At 37.3% G+C, this 20,709-nt stretch overlaps 1 protein-coding gene across 1 annotated transcript in view; it reads right to left on the reverse strand.

The window, feature by feature from the left end:
- LOC114654645 (solute carrier organic anion transporter family member 4C1-like) overlaps positions 1-20,709 on the reverse strand; it is a 116,479-nt gene that overhangs the window by 25,970 nt on the left and 69,800 nt on the right. The gene's annotated exons all lie outside the window — the stretch shown is intronic.

A 20,709-nucleotide genomic window follows, 5' to 3' on the forward strand; every position in this document is an offset into this window, starting at 1 on the left:
GGAGAACATGCAAACTCCACGCAGGGAGGACCCGGGAAGTGAACCCAGGTCTCCTAAGTGTGAGGCAGCAGCGCTACCACTGTGCCACCTGAAATTATAATGGGAGATAAAATTAAAATGGGAGATAAACTTAAGGATGCCTCACAGGAGATAACCACTTGCCTGTTTTCATCTTTAGAATGGAAGAGCACCACCAAGAAGCACATCAGTGACATCACTTCGGGAAGCATGGTCTTCACTCTGCCTCATCTGCTACCCGTGCTATATAAATGTAAATATGACCGGAAATCTGCATTCAAAGATATACAAGCTTCCTCAAGGCAGCCTGACTGCACTTTAATTGTATGTTCTTTCTTGGTGCTGTGTCACCCTTTATTTCCACCTTATTCCTTTTTTGGACATTAAACGGGACTTCCCATTGGATTCCAAATCTTTGTCTTCTTCTGTTTAATTTTTCAGTCCATATTCATACATACATACATAAAGCAAATTCAGAAAGTATTCAGACCTTTCTGCAGACTTTATTGTGCTGGAGATTAAATGAATAAACCTGACATTTTTACCCATCAATCTACTCTTAATAATCAATAATGAAAGTGAAAACGTGTTTTAAGAAAGGTTTCCAGATTTATTAAAAATCAAACACTGAATTATCTCATTTCTGTATGTTTTCAGACCATTTGCTATTGCACTCCAAATTGTGGTCAGGTTCTTTCTGATTGATTGAGATGTGCCTAGAACTTGATTGGAGTTCACTTGTGGTAAATTTAATTTACTGGACATGGTTTAGAAAGGCCCACACCTGTTTATATAAGGTCTTACAATTCACGTTGAACGTCAGGACAAAAAACAATTCTCTGTAGACTTCTAGAATAAAATTGAGGCATGGCATAGATCAGGGCGAGGGTATAAAGCCAATAAAGCTTTGAGTCCTCCCAGGAGAACGATGGTCTTAATAATTGTGAAAATGAAGCAGTTTGGAACCACCAGGTCTCTTTCTAGATCTGGTCATTTGGCCAAACTGAGTAACTAGTGAAGAAGGGCTTTGGTCAGGGAAGTGGTCAATGTAGAATTCCCATTGAAACCAAGACAAACAACTTTAGGGTTATGGGAGTAAAGTCCCCATAGACACAGGAAGAATGTCCACAGCGGGTACAGGATTTGAACCCAGGATGTTAACCTCTCCTAGTAACTGTACCAAAAAAAAGAAACAATATGCTGAAATTACACATCATGTTGAAATTAAGCTGCACAAATATATAATGTTTTCTGAACAACCAAAACCTTACTAAATCTAAGATATAGGGAAGATTTATTAGATTTAGTTAGGCTTAATAAAAAAAAACAGAAACAAACAAAAAGAAAGTTCTTGGTGGCAGAGTAAGGAAATAAACTATTTGATGAAATGACAAAATTGGAGTGTCTTGAGGTAGAAATTAGGAAGGATGAGAAAGACACAGTAGTGTAAAGCCCTTTTCGGATGGGATAAGCTTTCAGAACATATGCCTGTAAAGCCACTGTTAAAACACAATATCTGTAATTTTTTGTTTTTGTTATTGATTTTAATTAGAAACAGATAACATTCCATACAGTTAAGAAAAATTTAACAAATCAAAGGAAAATTCAACCCCCACCCAAGAGAAAGAGAGAGGAGCCAGCAACCGCAGCTACTCTATAAAAGGAGCAAGAAATGAAGGGTATCCTTTTTTCTCAAAATGGAAGTTTATTCTAAAATGTTATTGATTAGATCCTGCCATATTTTTTTTTTTATCTTTATTTTATTAATTTTATTGTAATCATTCCATACAAATAGATCAATTTATAACCAAACAAATTAAAGACAAATCAAACCCCACCCCTGAGAAGGAGAGCTTAGCTAAAGGAGAATTGCTTAGAGCTTTTTAATAAGACAACAATAAGCAAAGGAAAGGTAGAAATAAATATATATGTAAATAAGAGATGGAGAAGGGAATTAAATGCGGTAATAGTTATTTCTCTTATTCTAAAATAATATTGATCAGATCCTGCCAGGTTTTGAAAAAAATTTGTACAGATCCTCTAACTGAGAATTTGATTTTTTCCAATTTCAAATAATATAAAACATCGGTTTCCCACTGACTTATCAGAGGAGAGTTAGGATTCTTCCAATTTAATAGAATAAGTCTGCGTGCCAAGAGTGTAGTGAATGCAATCACCGTTTGCTTGTCCTTTTCCACTTCAAGTCTGTCTGGAAGAACACCGAACACAGCTATTAATGGGTTAGGAGGGATTGTGACCCCCAAGGCTGTCCGAAAGGCACTTAAAAATTTTTGTCCAAAATGATGTTAATTTGGTGCAGATCCAGAACATGTGACCCAGTGAGGCAGGAGCTTGGTTGCAGCGTTCGCAGGTTGGATCTTGCCCTGGAAACATTTTGGACAGTTTTAAGCGAGACAGATGAGCTCGATACATAATTTTTAGTTGAATAATTCTATGCTTTGCGCATATGGAGCTCGACTGAATTCTCTGCTTTGCTACCTTCCACTCCTTTTCAGATATATTGATTAAGAGATCTTCTTCCCAATGTCCTCTTGGATCTTTGAAAGGTAGGGACTCTAATAGGATTTTATATAATACAGAAATGGTGTTTAATTCCTCGGCAATGAGCAGTATTTTTTCCAGCATTGTGGAGGGAGCGAGGTGGGGAGATCCTGCCATATTTTTAAAAAAGATTTGAATAGATCCTCTAAGTGAGAATTTGATTTTTTCCAGTTTCAAGTAGTATAGAACATTGGTTACCTGCTGACTTAAGAGTGGTGGGATTCTTCCAGTTGAGCAAGATAAGTCTAATTGCTAGTGGTGTAGTAAAGGCAATTACAGTTTGTTTGTCCTTCTTCACTTTAAGCCCATCTGGGAGTACCCCAAACACAGCTGTTAATGGATTAGGAGTGATTGTGACACCAAGGCTGTCTGACAGGCATGCAAAGTTTTTTGTCCAAAACGTTGTTAATATGCTGCATGGTCAGACCATGTGGCCCAGTGGGGCTGGAGCATGATTACAACATTCGCAGGTTGAATCTTGCCCTGGAAACATTTTGGACAATTTTAAACGAGACAGATGTGCTCAATAAAAGATTTTAAGTTGAATGATTGAATGCTTTGGACATATGGAGCTCGAGTGTATTCTGTGCATGGCTGCTTTTCACTCCTTTTCTGAAATATTAAGTGACAGATCCTTTCCCCAATGTACTCTGCTGTCTGAATATACTCTGAAAGGAAGAGACTTTAAAATATTTTTATAAATTGTAGATATGCTATCTGAGTCTTCACACAACATCTGTAATTTTTACCATGATAAGATATGCCAGGAAAAATTACACTAATAGACATGCCTGCTACAGTTATGCAACAGATTTTAAGAGCGAACAATTAAAAATTAGGAAAATTAGGAAAATAAATTTAATGGTGCAAATTCATTGATGAATTTATTATTAACTGATTAAGACAAGATAACAACCGGTCTTGTTAAACATAATTTTGGTAGAGAGGGCTCAAGTACATCACTCTCTTTTAATGTGGGAAGTGACATCCTTCTCATCTACAACTCTAACATAGCCAGTGTGATTTTTCTACACTGTGGTGTGCTGGACTGGTAACATCACTTCAAGAGAAGCCCACCAAATAAACAAGCTCATTAAAATGGCAGGCTCAGTTATGGGACACACTGCTGATCCCCTGAAGGTAGGCGAAAAGGAGAGAATTAAAACATTATGAACAATGTTGCACATTCTCTCTTTGACACACTAACACTGAGAACTTTCAGCAACAAATTATTCAGCAGAAGTGTGTCAGGAAATGCTACTGGGTCTCCTTTATACCAACAGCAATATGTCTGCATAACACCTCACTATGACTGTGACCAAGTCAGAAGTTTTCTTTTGTTCCTTTTTCATCTGGTGTGTGTGTTCACACCATAGCATATGTATTTATTTATTTATCTATTTATGTATTTAAAGATCTTCTGTAAAAACCCAAATTTCCCCATGGGGACAAATAAAGTTCTAACTATCTATGTATGTGTCCTCTGCAAAGAATTCTGTCCACAGACTCATCCACTTGACTGACGTGATAGGAATCGCCTTGAAATGGTTCAATGAGGGCTGCACAAGAGCATGGACAAGTTCATCAACTGCCTGCATTTTATCTGCAAAAGCCTCTAAAATCCCAGTGGAAATGCCCATTTCACAGGAAATGATAGAATTTTATTGACATGTCGATTCGTGCTAGTTTAACCTGTGCTTTTTTTAACAGACTCCATAATCTTTACAGAGAAATCAACACGTAGTCTGTAAAAAATGACTGAAATGAGTGATTCAGACAGGACTAAAACTACGGAGGTACTCCTTTAATAATTACTTTACCCACCTCATGATGTAAAACTAATCCCATCCGAATTAGACTTTAGTGCAGTTTCAGCCATCTGAGAGTGAACACAAGCAATTAAAAAGACTACAATGGATTATATTGCCGTCTGTGCACGGTACAAGTCGAAAACGTTTGCGCTTAAGCTGAATAACAAGCTTGTGAAGCCAATTTTGATCAACATGGATGGGAGGTGGGGTGGGGTGGAGGTGACATGCAAACTCCACAAAGTGACAAAATCAGAATTCAGAGCTGGAACTCTAAGGCCTGTTGTACAATAGCACAGTTCTAAGAATTGTAATTCCTGAAAATCAAGTTAAAAGTAAATTCATGATGTACCCATCTGTTATTTGTTTATTATAATAAAAGTTAACTGTAAAAAGAAAATGTATATTGCCCAATCAATAAATATTCCTTTCAAGAGCAACTGAAATATAAATTGGCAGAACACAGCATTGGTTTATAAATTGTAAAAAATTTTAAAGGCAGAATTTGTTATCAGATTACAATGATGTAACACCTTCCGTTCAAGTACTTTAGGCTTTTAAGCATAGTGTCTCCTGTGTTGAGAATTTGGTCTGTGAAGGAGAGATAAGAAACAAAACACCCTTTTGAATTGCTAGCCCATACAGTTTAAATTGTACCATGCCTTTCAAGCATCATAGAAATTTTTTATTATGCTATTCTTTTTCACTAGAACAAAATGCCAACCGTTTTTGGACAGAGAGCTGTTAAATCCCATTCCTTTGATATGTAAATTGTTTGGTTTTATTTGAACTAGTAATCCACACAGTAGCCTGATTAGATTTTCAACAGGAAGCTTTGGTTTCAAAGGGATCAATTCTCTTTCTCTGCCTTTATGTGATGTACTGTATACAGGATGTGTATGTGTGTATGTGTTAATGAACACAGAGATCAGATGTAGTAATAGACAACTGGGCTCGCTCGACAAAACCTCCACCTTTCCTAGCAGAAGTAATTTGAAAAGACAAGGCATATTGTCTTGTAATACAGAGGGCACACTCTGTATCAAAGACTTGTTAGGGCTTTCACAGCAAAGAATTCTTGAGAAAGACCCCGTATTTTAGATACACGTTGTTCACTTTTTTATTTTTTATACTGTGAACAATCAAATAAATAAATAAAGCTGTTATGTTTCAACATCTTTATTTTAACTTATTGCAATGCAACATAAAGGTAAAACAGCTGATTAAAATGTGTTGGTCTGTACTGACAATTTTATTTCATAAATGTCATAATCTCTGTTAATTACAAGTAGATGATTTTACTTCAATGTTCTTGAAAGTTAAACACCACATATTAACAATAAAACCATAATGAAGTGAAAATGTTTGGAGGGATTTGCAGGATGTTGGTTGGCTGAACTTTACAAAACCATCATTTCTTCATACACTGAGCTCATTAATGATGATGGAGTTGACTTGTGACCTTTATTAAGTAATAAAATAGACAACTATTGCTGTGCTACCTTTATTTTAATCCACTTCAAACTTCTTTGTGTAACTGTTCGATTAATTTGTGCCTTTACATGTATACTGTGGATGATTGTGGGTTCGCTTCCCGGTTCCTCCCTGTGTGGATAGCGCTTTGAGTACTGAGAAAAGCGCTATATAAATGTAATGAATTATTATTATTATTATTATATTATTAACTTATATTAAGTTTATATTTGTGTTTTACTTAAGAACTTTTAACGGTACTCCGCCCCTGCACTCAGCAAAGTATGGTATACAAAAAAAAAAGAAAAGACAAAACTGAATTGAATAATAAAAGCAAAACAGATCAATGGTGGTGCAGTACAAACCAGTTACTAAATCCTGGGCTCCTGAGCAACAATGTCTAATAGCCACCTCATGCCCCAACTTCCATCACTTCTCCCAAGGACTCATCTTTTCAGTCGTGCAAAACAGGTCATTCAATCATATTAAATATTATATATAATTCATATGAAAGAAAAACAAAAGTTCATCATACTATGTCTAAAAAATTCAAATTACTACAAAATATTTAAGCTTATTAATAAGTCCAATTTTAAAACCTAATAACACATATGCAAGTTACCGCTAAAAGTAAGCAAATGTAAGTGTACTTTAAGTTTATTGTCACATGTGCATGGTATAAATGTGAATCTTAGAAGCTGAGACACCTGGGAAAACCCATACAAAGATAAAACAATGTAATATAGTACAATACTCCTATTATTTAGTACAATAATCTGCCTCCTGTCATTTTCAACTTTCTTTTTTGCAAGAAAAGCAATATATACTGGTGTCACCTGTGCAAGGTGGCAAGCATTGGGCTCCATTTGTCTACTGTATTTAAACAACCCAGCTGCAGCCTTTCCAGGCCACTTATTTTCAATAATGCATCCTCTTCTACAGAAGTATGTCTCCAAATTGGACAATGTGAGCACATGGTTTGTAGTATATATTTTTAAAGCATTTTCTGACTTTCCTTTTAGAGATCTCCGTTTCTGTGGCATTTGATGTCAGCTTTTCTCACAAGTTCCAATGAGTTGGTCATCAATGAAAAAACATCTATGTCATACCACAGCTCTTAGCTCTCTTTGCAGTCTTGAAATGGGGAAAAAACAGGCATTTTTCCTCAGTATGTCATAGTCAGAATCAAGCAAAATCTGACGCAATGCTTAAAACAGAACAAACAAAATTAGCCATATGCCAGTCATAATCTGTGTTCATAGTGATTCATTTTAATCAGACTTTTTGAAGATTTTAAACTGAAATAATTTATATAACATAGTCTACTGTAAAGTACTTCAGAGCTTGGTCAAATGGCTCATTTGCAGATATCTTTTATGCTAGACACCAATTGTTTAAATAAAATAACAAAACTATACTTCAGGAGTCTCTATCCTCTCAGCCTTTAGTTTAAATAAATTTGTAATTTGTCAATCATCACATTACAAGTTTTAAAGTTAAATGTATTAATTTCTGCTGTCTCATATGTCACACTTCATGCTTCATCCAATCACAAATTTTCTGTGTTTTAGAGTAAGTTAGTTTTTAGCCAGATTACAATACAAACCATATTCCTGATCGGTTACAATAAATGAATTACCAAACACATCTATTTCAGTGTGAAAAAAAGTATTGGAACAAATCTGAACACATTTCGCTTAAAAGAAGAGTAAATAATCCAACCATTACACTCTTCCTCTGAGTATTGTAAAAGGAAGCCAAAAAATTTTTGATGAACAAGTCTTCCCTTTCATTAAACTCCTGTGTTGACACTGAATACTTCACAGATACTTAGATTCAGATACCCAGCACTATGACAATAAAAAAACTTTATCCTATGAGATAAGCCACCTAAGAGTCACCAAATGAACTAAAAAAAAGCTTGCTGGTTGTTATGAAGCTCGAGGGATCAACTATGTGTTCATGAGATGAGCCAACACAATAATATCACATTCTAAAAAAGCTGAACCACCTGTCTCTTTTATATGCCTTAATTTTTACCTGCTGTATGAAACTTCACAGGATATCCATACATCCATCCATTTTCTGCTGCTTATCCAGGTCTGGGTTGCGGGAGCAGCAATCTAAGCAATGATTCCCCAACATCCCTTTTCCCTATCCCCTTGGGGGATACTGAGGTGTTACCAAGTGAAATGTGAAATATAATCTCTCAAGCATATCCTCAGTCTGCCCTGAGGTCTCCTGCCACTTGGACATGCCCAGGAGGCATCCAGGAGGCATCCTAATCAGATGCCCCAAACCACCTCAACTAGCTATTTTCATTGCGGAGAGGAGATGGTTCTGTTTTGAGCTCCTCCTGAATGTCTGCTCTTCTCACCCTATCTCTAAGGTTGACCCCAAACACGCTGAGAAGGAAACTCATTTCTGCTGTTTGAATCCGCAATATAGTTCTTTCAGTCAGTATCTAAAGTTCATGACCTTGGTGACAATAGGAAAGTAGATCAACCAATAAATCGAGAGCTTCATCTTTTGGCTCAGCCCCCTCTTCACCATGACTAACTGGTACAATGTCCACATAATTGCAAACACTGCTCTGATCTGCCTGTCAATCTCCCGCTCCCTTTGTCTCTCACTCGTGAACAACATACCAAGATACTTAAACTCCTCTTCTTGATGTAGCACCAAATCCCCAACATGGAGTAGAAACTCTACCTTTTTCTGGCTACAAACCAAGACCTCAGACTTGGAGGTTCTAACCCTCATAGCGGTCACTTCACACTGCGCTGTAAACACCCCAGTGCATGTCTAAGGTCACAGCCCGATGAAGACAACAGAACTACATCATCGGCAAAAAAGCAAAGATATGATCCTGGGTCCACCAAACTGAACACCCTCCACTCCTAGGCTGTGCCTAGAAATTCTGTCCATAAGAATTATGAACAGAATCTTTGACAAAGGGCTTCCCAGGTGGAGTTCCATACCCTCCCAGAATGAGTCTGCCAGCAAAGTGAACCACACAATTGCTCCACTTGTACAGGAACCAAATAACCAGCAACAACTGGCCTGATACCCCATACTCCCATAGCGCCAATTCCCCAACGCCCCCCCTGATACCTGCCCCCATAGAACTTTCAGAGGAGCACGGTCATATGTTTTTTCCAACTGTACAAAGCACATTGTGAGGGATGGCCAGCCAAATATTCCGGTCCACACCTCCAGGCCGCCAGATGGAACCCTCCCAGCAGCATGGAAGGTCCCCAAATTCCAGCAGGGCATTAAGGACATTGTAGTTTTTATAAACAACCCTGCTGGATACCATGGAGACCACCAGGAGCCGCTGTAGGGAGGCTTACAGAGTGCTACGTGCCCTATAACCCGGAAGTGCGTCATGATCACATGACCGGAAGGAACAACATGCTTCCGGGTTGAAGAAAAGGACTTTTAATCTGACCCAGAAGTGATGAGGACTTATAGATTGTTGGGCTGGAACCACTTCCGGGTCAGGGGATATAAAAGCACTGTGGGAAAGCCCAGACACTCAACTGAGCTGGGAGGAAGGGTGGCTAAGTGTCTGGGAGAGGAGGAGTGAGAATATTGTATTGGTTATTGATTAGTGAGCATTGTATGAGTAGTGTGGAGTGGAGGGTGCTTGGTGCACAGTATTATAATAAAAAGAAGAATAATTATACTTTTACCTGGTGTTTGGCATGGTACCTGAGGGTTCAAGGGAGCGGTAGCGCCCCCTACTGCTACAACATGTAGACTAGTTGGACATACTCCCAAGAACCCTCTAGAGTTGTCGTGAGGGTAAAAAGCTGGCCCAGTGTTCAGCACACAGGATGAAATGAATTCAAGGCTCAACCAACAACCAAATCCTCCTTTCCAGTGGCCACCACAAATAAGATTACCAAAGGAGGCTAAGGAGTGGATCCTCTTAAAGTTGGAATTGAAACCACCACCCCAGTTCACCAATCCTGTCCCTGACCTCCATACACTGTTAAAAAGTTGTGTCAACCAAGACAGCCCAACAACATCCAGGGCCCTTAAGACCTCAGAGTGAACATTATCCACCCACAGAGGCTTGCCTCCGAGGAGTTTTTAAATGCTTCAGCAACCTCAGCTCCAATGATGGGTGAGACACCCCCTGAATGCCCAGGCTCTGCCCCCTTAGAGGAAGGTGTCTCGGTGGGATTTAGGTGGTCCTTGAAGTATTCCTTTCAATGCCCAACTATGTCCTCAGGTGAGGTCAGCAGCACTCCATTCCTGCTATAAACTACATGGGTGAAGCTCTGCTTCTCTATCCTGAGTCACCTGACAGTTTGTCAGATTAGCTTTTAAGGTAACTGAAATTAATATCCTGTGGTCTCACTAAACTCCTCCCACTCCCGAGTTTTTGCATCCACTACTGCCATCACCGCCCTCCACTTGGCCTGTCAGTACATGTAGTCTGCCTCTGGAGTCCCACAAGCTAGCCTAGCACAAAAGACCTCCTTCTTCAGTACTGACAGTTACTTTTACCACCATTGGGTTCAGGGATTACCTCTGTCTTATGCACCATTTTCCTTACATCTGCAGTTCTGCATAGCTGCCTCAGCAATTGAGACACAAAACATGGTCTATTCAGGTTCAATGTTCCCTCCTTCCTTGAGATGCAAGAGAAATTCATCCAGAGGTGTGAGTTGAAGATCTCCTGGACAGGAGCATCCACAAAACGTTCCTAGCACAACCTCACTATACATTTGGGCTTGCAAGGTCTATCCGGCATCTTCCCAAGCCATCTGATCCAACTCGCAACCCAGTAGTGATCAGGGTAGTGATCACTTCACTGGGTAAGTTTAGCCATTTACACCTAACTAGCTTTGACATTTTATACCTCTTCATCTTTCCATTTCATTAATTTATCCTGATTTATTTAAATGAATTGCTAACAGAGAAACTTGTAGGGAAACTTGTAGTAAAAGGCTTGTAGGTGTTTGCCCCCTTGACCACTTGGTAGCCCAGTGCTCCCTGATGGAAAAAGAATTCATTGAAAATGTCTCTAGATTTACCCTAAAAGTGCAGAGAGTATGCTTGACTACAGGGGAACAACATAGCAAGCTTTGATCATAACCAAGATCATAACCAAAACCTCCATAATGGCTATTTTTGCTTCTCTGTGCTTGAGAAAACTGAATATAGACCAATAAGGTCAAATTATTCTTTCCACTTATTCTGAGAATGCATAAGGAAAGGATTTTACAGTGAAAAAATTAGTAACCAATCCTTTCCACTCATCAATGCACAAGAAAAAAATGTTTTGATCATTTTAAATCAACAATAACTGTTAAATTACAACAAAGCAAACAGATATTCAATATGAAAAACAAGTATGTTTAAACTGTAAATTATTAAATAAAACTATTTAAAAACACAGAATCAAAGAAAAATGTGATATCCATCAATAGATGTGATCATTAGTTCTTTAAATCATTGTCGTTCCCTCAATCAACCTTAAAAATGTATGCCAAACTTTATCAACCATAAAAAATGTACGCCAAACTTTAATAAATGTAATTATGCAAAATTAATAAATATTAAAATAATCAGAGTAGTGCCAAGGAAATAGTTTGGGCATGTAGCAGTTTCTGGGAGGCAAAGATTGATTGACCCTCTACAACCTAACCATATAACAAAGTCTGTTGGGATGAGAAGTAAAAAGGAAAGGAGGTGGCAAAGCAAGCAGCAATAATGTCGATGTATTTTAGAAAGAGCTCCATTCTCAGGACAGACCTCTACGAGGCCTATATGTTGTAAGGAATTATGTATCTTCACTGCAGTGCGTTCCAATCACAGATATTGTGACTGCAGTTATATCCACCCATTAAGATATAACGTTTCCAGAAACCTGGTCGCTAGAAAAAAATGGTAGAGTAATTGACCTAAGTTGAATACAGTTACATATTGAACACACAATGAATTGAAGAAACAACCTATGAATATTGCACTGAACATTTTGATCAAAAATGAATATCATGCCAAAGCCACAGTTTCATTATTTACTGGACTCTAACCTTGTGCCACACACTAGTTTACTACATCAGTTCTTAACTCTATTACAGTACATCTTGGAAATGTTTGTAGAAAAACCAAATGATTTTGACACTGAGTAAATAATAGTGCTGCATCAGTATGAACATTTCTCTTTGATAACAATAACCAATTATTTGAAGAAAGAAAACCCGTCTGATGCAGATGCTGATACCAGTTTGTTGGTGGTTCTGCTGACACTGAATAAGTACAGTTGTGAAAGTGTAATAAATGACATTTGCAAAATATGAAAAATCAAAGTGCATTTATTTTCTGATATGAAAATGATTCCAACTCTTAGCAAATACACAAAAACAGCCTCTGACTTCTACAACTGTATAACTTAACTGTTCTCATTTTAGGTCACTGGTCGGTCACTTTAATTCAGTGTAGGCAACATTAATATTAGCTTAATAACAAAATACACAGTCTGTGAGCTATGTATTTTATAACTTAACTGCTCTCCGTTACACATTTCCAATAACTATTTAATTTAAAATTAATAACAAAAACAATCTGCCATAATTGATCATCAAGTATGGTAAATTCCATTACATACTGAGTAATGCTATGAGTTTTTGCATTGTCTGAATTGAATTTTCTTCAGCTATCAAATGCTTGCGTTATTGATGGAGTTCCGCTATCATTGGCCAACACTGCAATTGAGTGTCCTTGACTGAAGCAGATTTACATTTCAGAAACTCATCATGTTCCTTAGTATGGCTTGCCTCGAGGTGAGTAATCAGATTTGTTGTATTGTAGTTTTTTCTAGTATTCCGTCTATGTGAAATTTTCGCAGATCAGAGTCTCCAAATATCATTACTAGTGTCATCTGGACAAATACTAAAGAAGGTCTACACCACAGACATTTTTCTACCTGCTAACTTTCGTTGCTAAAGCATTATTGGAAATATTTTTGCAGTAAGAAAAATCAGCTTATTTCAAACAATTGGCAGAAAGCTGTTTGTAATATTTTCTTGCTTTATCTGCTGATACCGATCACTGCACAACAATTTTTTTGAAAAGTTTTGCTTCCTGAAAAGTTTTTGCTGATTGTGACAGGTACCTACTGGGTATGCACAAATATAGTTTTGGTTTTACTACATCACGTAGGAACACCAAGAAATAGACATTTATATGTTTACTGACAATAACGTATTTAGTCACGTTTATGTTTCGCATAAGCTATTCAATTGAACAGAATTAAAAGTATTTTTCTTCTGATTTTCTTTTGTATTCAATGTCTAGTGCATCACGTTGCAGTGTCCAACAGTAGTCAGCAAGCATTGACGGATTCCTGTTGCCCTGGTATCGTTTCTCCATCGTAGCAATGTCCTTGTGAAACCTTTCACCGTGTTCGTCTCTGACAGCACCAAGATTTGCAGGGAAGAAGTCCAAGTGTGAGTGGAGGAAATAAATCTTGAGTGACATGTTGCACTTCATTGTCTTGTATGCTTTGAGAAGTTTGTCTACCAGCTGAATGTAGTTTGGGGCTCTGTAATTGCCCAGAAAATTGTCAACAAGGTCTTTGAAGGCTTTCCAGGCAATTTTTTCCGGCCCAACTAACAGATCTTCAAACCACTTGTCATTCATAGCATGTCTGATCTGGGGGCCAACAAAAATGCCGTCTTTGATCTTGGCGTCAGTTATTCTTGGGAACACCTGTCTTAAATAACGAAAACCTTCACCTTCCTTGTTCAGTGCTTTCACGAAATTCTTCATGAGTCCCAGTTTTATGTGAAGAGGAGGCAAAAATATCTTTGCCGGGTCGACCAAGCGATTTATGTGCCGCATTTTTTTGTCCTGGAACTAACTTTTTACAGGGTGACCAGTTCTGTCGAGAATAGTAAGACTCTTTGGCATGGCTGTCCCATTCACAGATGAAACAACAGTACTTTGTATAGCCGAGCTGCAGTCCTAGTAACAGAGCAACGACTTTAGGATCTCCACAGATATTCCAGTTGTACCTGCTATACTGGATGTGCTTCAGCAACATTTCAATATTCTCGTACGTTTCTTTCCTGTGTGCTGCATAGCCAACAGGTACTGAAGGATAAATGTTGTCATTGTGTAGCAGAACAGCTTTCAGGCTTAACTTTGATGAATCAATGAAGAGACGCCACTCTTCCGGGTTGTGATCACAACCCAAGGCCGAGAACAATCCTTCAATGTCACTGCCAGTACCCTGCATTGCAGTTTATTCATCTGGTTCGTCTAAGGTCCAATCCTCTGGTGGTTTCGGAATTGGAAGACTGTCGTCATGTGGCACAGGTCTCATTGCTAGGATATTCAATTGAATTCTTGTTTTTGGCAGAGAAACCAGACACATTAGTCAAACAGAAGTAACAGTCCGTCACATGGTCTTTCTGTTGTTGCCATATCATCGTAACAGCAAACGGCATCGTCTTTTGAGTGCCTCTGAGTCAGGCTCTCAGACTGACAGCACATGTCGCACAGCAAATGTGAGGCGCCCATTCCTTGTCTTGATCACCAATTTTGAAGCCAAAATACAGATGATAAGCTTTCTTCACAAGAGCAGTCATCCAACGTCTCTGAGGCGCAAGTGTATATTTGCCAAAGATATATCAGAATGTATTGCGGCTGTTACGACATTGACGAGACATATCGCCCAACACCAAAACATCTATAGCATCAAGCTTACTTACTGTTATATTGCTACAGATACTATACTTTACTAGATACTATATTTTACTATACTGATACTATACATACACACTGACTATCTACATTAACCAAATGAGCAGGATCGGTGTATGCAAGCCACCTTTATAGGATGCTGAGACAGCGTCAAGCTTGTTCAGACCTGCCCCGGCATGCCCAGGATGTCAACTTCCACAGAACAGCTTCCAACCAGGCCTGATTCCATGCCTGGACATACCCAGGCTGCACAAACCGTTGTTGATAAGTCACTTACAGGAGCGAAAATGTTTGGATACAAATATAAGAAAAAATTATGACAAAACTGAAGATTTCTCTGAAACGGTACATTATGGATAAATTTTGATGCAATATTCATGATCAGCACCCAAAAATCTATAAGAAACACCCAACAGTGTTCAAGAAGCAAAAACTTTGTTGTGCAGTGTAGTTGGCCAATACAATTGGTGCTTTCCTAGTAAACAAGTATTATTATTGTCTCTTAACAAGATGTATCTAAATGTTTCCTAACTCTAAATACAAACTTCAGTTTTTAATACTCACACCCAGTCAAAATATTACTATTAATAATATGAGCATGGTTAACAGCAATGGATTCTATAAAGTTCGTTACCTCCTGAAGTTCTCTTTTGGGGATAATGATTAATTAGTGGCATTTTAAAGACACATTCAGAAATAAATGGTAGAATTAAAGCTCTTTTTGAGGTTTTATTCTCTGAATGGAACACAGGAATGTATGGGAGTAAAGCTGTACATTTAAAGCCTTCATCAATCAAGAGTGCACAATCTGGAGTGTCAGAAAGATGACAACATTAGTTTAAAAGAAGAAAAAGGTCTTAAGAAGTACAAAGAGAAAAGCAACTTCATTCTTGACATGGGAAAAGAAGATGGACTAAGCAGAATTATTCAACTCACATTAACAGGAATGAAAGAGGCATGAACCAGCCCTAGATAGAACAAGTGTGTTTTACAAGGTATAGACCAATTTACCCAGTCACTCGGCAGCACACAGAAACCAGGAATGAAGCCCAGATCCAGGACGTGTGAGTGCCAAACACTCTGTTATGCCACTTGGCTGCACTGTGAGGAATAAAGTGTTATACTCTCTTTAGTGATTCATTGTCTAGAATCATGTCATTGACGGAGTGGTGGCTCTGAGGCTAGGGATATGCCCTGGCAATCGAAGGTTGCCGGTTCGAATCCCGTAAATGCCAAAAGGGACTATGCTCTGTTGGGCCCTTCAGCAAGGCCCTTAACCTGCAATTGCTGAGCGCTTTGAGTAGTGAGGAAAGTGCTATACAGGTATAAATGCAAAGAATTATTAATTATTATTATTATTAGAAGCTCCACTTCCTTGTTTAATTTTGAAATCTTATGTAACTACATTAGAAAAGGCTTCTTTAGGTTTTAATTAATTTATTGAAGCAGTGTCCTGATGGCTTTTCCAGCAGTCGTTAGGTAGTACCTAACTCTGGATAAGTGTTTGTTACAAATTTCCAAAAAAAAAAAAAAAATGGGACAAATAAACCTATCTATCTATCTATCTATCTATCTATCTATCTATCTATCTATCTATCTATCTATCTATCTATCTATCTATCTATCTATCTATCTATCTATCTATCTCACCCGATTCATACAGGAGGGTCATCTCCAAATGGAATCACCATACATATCTTTTTGGAAAATAACAGTACCCAGAGGATTAATCATGCCAGCATGTGGAGAGAATGTGGAAACTCTACAGAGACAATGAGCAAGCTCTGGATTCAAACTCAGAACACTAGGTAACCACTGCACCACCATTCCACCCTTTGTCAACAATACTGCACATTACTCCTATTTTTGATAATAATGTGGCAGTTCTCCTGATTAATATGTGTATGAAGCCTGAAATGTACTTCTGTGATATCACTTGATTAAAATGCTAGAAGTTATGGCATTGTATTATCTAAATAAAGCAACAAAACAGTACACAAAAGTAACTAACTTGCTTTCTGCTTTGTGGACATTTTATTGAAGTCAATCACTTAGTGTTATGGGAAACTCTTGGATCAGCTCCCAGTGGTACATTTTAGTTAAATTGGTTTTGAGGATACATCTGTTTAAATTGGCCGTTACCCCTTAATCTATCATATCTTCTTTGATGTGTAGAATGTGTAATTTTCATCCATATGAGATCTAAATAAAATCATTCTCATAAACCTAACATCATATTTTGTTACTTAAGTAATTATTAATTTTTAGAGGGCATGCATTCAATGTTTCTGATAGCATTTTAATTTTTTAGGCTTCTAAGCACATAATAAAGAAACTATTGTCTCTGTAGAGGTTCTCACTTTTTCCACAGAACACGTTTGGGACAATCACCTTCAAATGAACTAAACAGTAGGCTAATAATGAAATCGTTTTGATGCTCTGTTTCAGTTTAAAGATATTATTTTAACCTAATGAGTGATTTCTCTCCCTGTAAGGATGGAATTGATTGCCTCTGCTTATGTTATTGGACATTGTTGTCATAAATAGGAGAGTCCTGTAAGCCCATAGACAATTAATATTTAAAACTGCTATTGAAATCACATACTTGGTTTTATTTGTCCTATGTCTCCCCACTCCAATCTCAACAATATTTATGCACAGTATGTAAGTTTTCAGCTTAGATGTAACATAGATACTGGTATAATGATTTGAGTCGGCTATGGTAAAACAAACCACAATGAGCAAATATTTCAACAAGAAATTCCAACTCAAAGAACCTCCTAATGTCTCTCCTAAGCATAAAGCACTAGAACAATAAAATGTCTCAGGGGCATGTAGGTGTTCTCAGTCCCTAGAAATGGCATATGAGAAAAAAGGAGTCCCGCTATTTGTGCGAACAGGCAACCCATTCTGAGTGATAATATTTCAACGTTTTGAAAATTAAACCATTTTTCATCAAACTGGCATGCAAACTGTAAATAGTTATAATAGTGTAAGACAAGAAGTGCTACTTTCTATAAAAACCGATGGCTTTTCCACAAAATACGATCTGACGAGAAAATCATGTTTATCAGAGTAAACTATGGTACTTACTTACACGTGGCGACTGACTCTAATTAAGCCCTTTCTGTCTAAATGGTTAGTCTTATTAGTTGAGCTTTGATTTTATTGTTTTTTCCCCTACAGTTGGTGTCAGTAAACAGAAAAAAATAACTGTCATCTTGATCTGAGATTGGTTTAACAGTGTCATCAACAACCAATTACCAAGGGTCACAAAACATATAAAGGCAACAGGGTGAGTCACTGAACCCTTCCGTATAGTTCGCATAAAGCAGTCTCGTGTGGGTCATCTAGCCACCTATGCACTCACAGTCCTTGTAACATGTTGGAGCTGGGCAATGCCCAGTCATTGTCTCTAAAATAGATTATTTAAAGCTAAATACTGTAAATTGCTGAGAAGGCTAAACATTTTTACCTAATTGAATTTGTTGCAGAGGGCCATGGGTTTTCACATTACTTTGTTTTAATTATGCCTACATCTTATACTATATAGTAATCTTTTTTTTTTTAACATTGTAAATTTTTTTTTTGTGATTTCGACATTTTTGGTGCAGTTTTTAGCAATGTTATTTATCACTTCTGTATTGATATCATTTTACTTGGGTTTTTCTTGTGGTTGCTGATATTTAGTATCTGCTGTTTTGCTGTGAACATATTGTTGTTGACGATGTCACTCTTTTCTATGTACACAATTATTATCACATGACATCCAATGTTATTACACTAGGTAATATGAAAGGTAACCGGGAGAAAAAGGTGAAGTCATAACCAAAAAAAAAACTGTTGAAAACCAACAAGTCAACCACACTTATACCGAGGCCAAATCACAAGCAAAACATTAGTGTCAGAGGACCAAAAGTAATAGGATTTAAAGGCACAAAAAGGGATATTTTTCAATCTGCAAACTCAATTAGGAAATAACACTCTCAATGAACTTTTAAACGCATCATGTCACTACTGGCAGGGTCACAACCTCTGTGATTCCACCCCAACAACCATGACAGATTCCCAACAATGGGTGTATAAAATAGTGATGGACATAATCAAACAAGATGGCAGTGACAATTGCCTTAATAATATTAAATAATTAAAGGTGAGCACCCAAGTAAAAATCCAAACTCAGATTCAGAATCTAGGATATAAAAAAAAATTACTGTAAATAGTGAAAAAAAAATTTAAATAGAGAGCACTTTCATAACAAATGTCAACAAGGGATCACTATATAAGATGGCGGCAAACCTAAATAGGTTAATTATATTAGGCTTGGGTATCTAACTTTCACTTTGTTTTCTGTCAAGCGTTTTGAGCATTTGATGATGGGCTTCTTTTGGTTTACTTCTTTGATTTAAACTGTAGCATTTCCTCTGACTATTAAAGTACTTCACTCCTTAAATTCCTCTTCATTCCTGTTCCTTACTACAAATTCTATCTATCTGGATGGATTTTTTGATTCTGTCTGAGGGCTTTATGTATCAAATCACAATATTCAAATCTCTCGTTGAGTACATATCAATGAGAATACACATAGGTTACAGTTAATACTTACTAGTTTAGTTTCTATTAAACAACTAGCCATATTACAAGTAATACAATAATTTTAAAATATTTGCTATCTCTTGATCTGCACGCACACTCATCTACTCTGCTGAGTATTCGCTTGCGTCTGAATGTCTCTTTACCGGCACTCCTTCTCTCAAGTTTGTTCCCATAAAACCTGCTTCTCAGACTCTGTCACTATCCTGTCCACTCTTATACTTGCTGTATTTGAAGGTGACTCACTGCTTGCCTCCAATGTCGTTTCTCCTCCTCATGTGTTTCACACTCGCACTTTCGGCCTGTTACCAAACTGAGCAATCACACCAAAGCCAAACTGACCAATCAGGTTACTCAGAGGAACAGACTTTTGTGTTTTATTATGGTATAGATAAATATTAACTTGAATAGCTTAATTTTAAATCTCAATATTAATTATGCTTATATTTTCTGAAAAAGAATGCTTCTTTTTAATACATCTAAAAGAAGCATGTACTTCCCCCTTTATTTTTGTTTGTATTTCTGGATTGTCCATAACAGTCTGCTTTCGGCAGTGTTTAAGGCGCTGGCTTTTCACTTGCCTGCATGGAGGTAATGCATGTATGATCGCCCAGAAACTGGACAAATCATTCATTTTTAGTGGGGGAAATACAATTTACTAAAGAAGCATAAATATTTTTGAATTTCTTTGCTAATTTTTAAAAATGTAATTGTGTATGTATTTGGATACCTGTTATTTAAACCGTTATTGATTGCTATATTAAGTATAGATATTGAATTTAAATTGAAGTAGTATACTTGTATTGATTCATTTAAATCAGGACAAGAAGAAAAAATAGTGTGTCCTGCTTTTTTTTTGTATTTTTGTTGAAGGCAACTGTAAATAATTTCTGTTGTACAAACATTCTTCAGTGATAAAGCCAAATTTATTCTGAGAACCCAGAACACAAGGCTGTTCCCAACCATACCATCCTCTCTGCTCATTAAAACATGGACATTTAGTACACACTTCTCAAAAATTAGATGTTTAATATGTAATGTAACTTTTTTTTCCATTAAAAGAATGCTTTAGTTGTTTTTGTTTGATGCAATTCCATCTTTTCCACCCTTTTCCAGCATGGGCTGTAGAAGACAGATTGGCATTTCTAGTAAGGGCTTGCTACGGTAACACCACATACTATTGGGTTCTGTCTGCTATGACAAACAAATAAGGTGCACCAGCATAAATTTAAATTTTCATGCCAGCAGACTCTTGACTGATTCTTTGACTCTTTACTGAGGCAAACTTCATATTCATGTCTGATGAAATAGGTCACCTACTGTATCTCCTTAAGAAAAGCTGCTTGTGGAATAATATAAAAATGATATGATTTTGAAATATCAGGGTCAAACAAAATTGTCTGGCAATTAGGAGCAGTGAAATTGTAGCTTTAATGTTTGAGGAACATCATTGTGCAGGCTTGAAATTCTGCAGGGCTCACTGTGTCTTTTAGCTGTTCATTTTTGCTTCTTCCTCTTCCACCCATGGTAT

Source organism: Erpetoichthys calabaricus, chromosome 7 (assembly GCF_900747795.2).
Source record: "Erpetoichthys calabaricus chromosome 7, fErpCal1.3, whole genome shotgun sequence".
Classification (NCBI taxonomy): Eukaryota; Metazoa; Chordata; class Cladistia; order Polypteriformes; family Polypteridae; genus Erpetoichthys; species Erpetoichthys calabaricus.